Source organism: Bos javanicus, chromosome 10, assembly GCF_032452875.1.
Source record: "Bos javanicus breed banteng chromosome 10, ARS-OSU_banteng_1.0, whole genome shotgun sequence".
NCBI classification, from domain to species: Eukaryota; Metazoa; Chordata; class Mammalia; order Artiodactyla; family Bovidae; genus Bos; species Bos javanicus.
The window spans coordinates 15733964-15738028 of NC_083877.1; the positions used below are offsets into that span (position 1 = coordinate 15733964).

Below are 4065 nucleotides of genomic sequence, written 5' to 3' on the forward strand. Positions count from 1 at the left end.
CTTGCATTTTGTGACTTTAACGGTGAGACAACCACTGACTCACTCCTGGCCTCACCCACCGGCCGGCCTATCATGGCCCAGACCTCGTATTCACAGATCTGCCATATATGAGGCTACACTTGTGGCCACAGAGATAGACCAGGAGGAATGAAGGAAGATGTTCACCTTACAATTTTTGACTTGTGTCATTACTGGACTGCTACATGTACATTAATTTTGTTTAAAAATCTGCAATTTTCTTGTGATTAGCACAAGCATAATGGATTGTACATTTGAGGTATTTAAAATAGGTGTACTATCCAAAGCAGAAACTAACATCACATTGTAAATCAACTATACTCCAATAAAACTTTTGAAAAAAGTTATAAGTAAATATTAAAATGTACCACAATTTTTAATAACCGTTTTGTCATTTCTACAAAATGACAAAGTAGTAGGTGTATTGAGCCTGTAAGCACTGCTAAAGTGAGCAATCCTATGAGTTTTCCAGGGACTCGGGTTTTCCAGGATACAGGACATTCAGTGCTAAAATTGGGACAGTTCAGGCAAACCCAGGTGGTGAGCCACCCTACCTGAGCCCCTCGGAGAGCAGCACACCACGATCTCACAGAAGGCTGGTTTCTCAATGGCTGAGTCTTTTCTGGAGGGATGGAGAAGCCAGCCATTTCTTCTTGATGCTGAAACTGGCTCTCAGACTAGGAGGCTTCAGCCTAGAAGCATGGCCGCCTCTTTATACTGATGTCCTCTCCTCCCTAAACTGACCACCTCTCTCTGACTCAAACAGAGCATTTGTTTGATGACAACAGCAAATGCTATTAGGGAATGTCCTTTATATAAGTCACCGTAGAGTGTTTTACAACTAAACACATGGTGAATGTAGAAATTTTGCAATTTTTAAAGAACATAGCAGAGACTTAGGTTTCTGAAGATCCCCGAGGCTGCTGCCACACCTGTGTGATGTAAATCAGAAAGCCCTAGATTTGGGGTTCCAGAGTTGAAATTTGAAGTGTCCAAGATAGTTGGGGGATCCAAACCCTTGAATATGTAATGAAACAAGAGGCTTGGAAAGTATATTATCCTGCTAAAACTGTACCCTGTGTGAGTTAAATAACTAAAAAATCAATACATAGTGTTACTGACAACCAAGCTATTGTCTTTTGGCGATTTTGTGCTGAAACAGACAGTTGTAAAAGAGAATGATGATGTTTTTCATGCATCATATGTTGCCCTCAAACCAATGGCATGATCTATAAATAATGATTTGTGGCCGGACTCAAGCATTGAGATAAAGTCATTTGTGAAAGTTTGATGAACACCTTTGCCTGTTTTTATTTTCAAAACAGTAAAATAAAAGACATCCAAGCCTGAAAGATAATGTTTAAAGAATAGGTTACAGCTTTCTGGTGGCAAAGTCTGGAAAAGATGTGAAGAAGTGATACTTCACAAGGGGAATGAAAGAAGGAAGAACAGGCCATTTTCTCCTTCAGGTTTGGCCCTCAGGTGGCTGGAGAGAACAAGTATGTGGTGTTGCCACATCTGTGCACCCTGCAGTGACACTTTTGTGCACGTCACTGATCCTTCTGGCAAGGAAGCCATCTCCTGTGTAACTGGTGGGATGAAGGTGAAGACTGACTGAGATGAATCATCTCCATATGCTGCTATGTTGGCTGCCTGGGATGTAGCCCAGAGGTCATGGAGCTGGGTGTCATTGCTGTCCACAGCAAACTCCAGGCCACAGGAGGAAATAGGACCAAGACTCCTGGCCAGGGGTCTCAATCAGCCCTCAGAAGCCTGCTTGCTCAGGAATGAAGATTGGGCAGATTGAGGATGTCACACCCATCCCCTCTGACAGCGCTCACCAGAAGGGGGTTGCTGTGATTGCCATCTGTGAACAGGACTCCTCAAATTATTATTGTTTTCTGTTAAATTGCTGTGACGTAAGCTCAAAAAGAAAAAAAAAAGACTAGGTTACAGAAACGTCATCCACTGACCACTTAAAATTTGGCCTTTTGCCACACCTGTGAGGCTTAAACTTCAAGGTCAGTCAAAACAAAGGCAGTTGTTGTTGAATGATTGAACATGCATTAGCTTTCGGAAAGTGGAGCACCAAACAGGAAGGTCCCACTACTAGAACACTAGCATCTGTGTTTGTTGGAAGGTATATTGGTACAAATTTTTGGAAGGTCATTTGACCTTATAAACAAAATTTTAAATGCAATGTCCTCTGATCGAACAAGGCCATTTCTAAGAATTTGGTACATTAACATAATGGCACAGATTTGCAAAACAAGGAAAGCTTATTGCTGAACACTGATAATATTTGTGATAGTTGTCCATCTAGACAACCTGAATCTAACAGTAGAGTTAAGAACTTTATTGTAGTTACCAGAGGCAGAGGTATGGGGAGGGAGGACTGGATGAAGATAGTCAAAAGGTACACACTTTCAGTTATAAGTACTAGAGATGTAATGTACTAGGGATGTAATAAATGTCATTAACACTGCTTTAATTTATATAAGAGTTTAGAGAATAAATCCCAAGAGTTCTCATCATAAGAAAAATATATTTTTTTCTATTTCTCTACTATTGTTACCCATATGATCACTAAGTTTATTGTGATAATCATTTCATATGTATGAAAGTCAAATCATTGTGCTTCCACACCTTAAATTTATACAGTGCTGTATGTTAATTGTATGTCAGTAAAACTGGAAGAAAAACAACTTTATTGGCATTCCACATTGAAGAAAACTAGCCACCAGGAAGAAGGAGGTAGGTTATGTGCATTGGCTTGGGAATAAGGCTGGAATATACTGGGGAGAAGATGACAAGTTGCAGAGCAGCATGCATCGTGTGATTTTATCTTGTAAAATAAATATAAGAAAACAATCTGCATACACATTTGTGTGTGCACTCATAAATCATTTAGGAAATATGTTCATGGCAAACTGTTGAGTGGTTAATGCTTAGAAACGGGAGCAGAGGTGCTCCATTTGAATTTTTTGGGATGTACTTACATTACTTTCTCTGTTTGAAGGCAGAATTTCCTTTTTGTTTCTTTTAAGAACAAGGAAGCGTGTTTTCAGTTAGGTCCTGACTGAAAATCACTGTACTTCTTTCTTGCACTGATCATATCAGAGACGGATGGCAGTGTTGACTGGATATAAAAAGATACCATGGACAGTAGGTAAAATCAGTCCTCTCCACCTAAAGAGAGAGCCGCTCTATCCTACAGTACTTCTGGCAAAAGGCTTCAACCAGGTAATGTACTAAAATCACTTATCAAATAAAGGTAGTATATTATTTATGGAATTAAAATTATCTATTTGTATCTATTTATATCGCTCTATTTCAAGTTTGGAGGATGAAGGATGCTTTTTCCTCTTACCCAAGTTATTTCTCTTCCCAGGCCTACATCTGTCTCTCCCTAGACACTACTCAATTAAAATAAATTTTAAGATATTTTAAAACAGGAGGCAGAAGCTATCTCACGAATGGTTCTAAAAGAAGTGTTATTTCTGGAAGTTTCCAAATGGGCTAAGGGAATAGAGTGGGTCAGCACATACTTGTGGGATCCAACAAGTAACCCAACAATTATTAAGAGACCGAAGAGCAACTACCCGAAGACCAAGAGTAACTCACCAATATGGCACTTGTATCTCCACCTGTTAACAATGCCTGTCTATCAAGTTAGTACCTGTGAAAGCAACCCAAGAACTAACAGAAAGTGTTAAAAATATATTACTCAATTACTTTGAATAATAGCAGTTTAATCTTGTAAAACATCATTTGAATTTTTAAAAGGGATTAAAAAATGTTCACTGCAGTATATAAACACAAAATTACACATATAATAAATGAACAGCTTGTTAGATTTTCACAAACGCAACTCTTCCATATAAACGGCATCCAGATTAAGAAACAGTACATTATCAATACCCCAGAAACAACTAATTTTTTTAAATGTCAGGGGACAATATATTTGTGGGCCTGTTTTTGGATTGTCTTGGGAAAGATCAATGTCACAATATTGAATTCTCCAATTTATGAAGGTGGTTTATCTTT

General features: G+C 38.7%; 1 pseudogene; it reads left to right on the forward strand.

Annotated features, from left to right (window-relative positions):
* Window positions 1-259: 259 nt before the first annotated feature.
* On the forward strand, window positions 260-2269 carry LOC133255488 (small ribosomal subunit protein uS11-like; annotated as a pseudogene).
* The last annotated feature ends 1796 nt before the right edge of the window (window positions 2270-4065 follow it).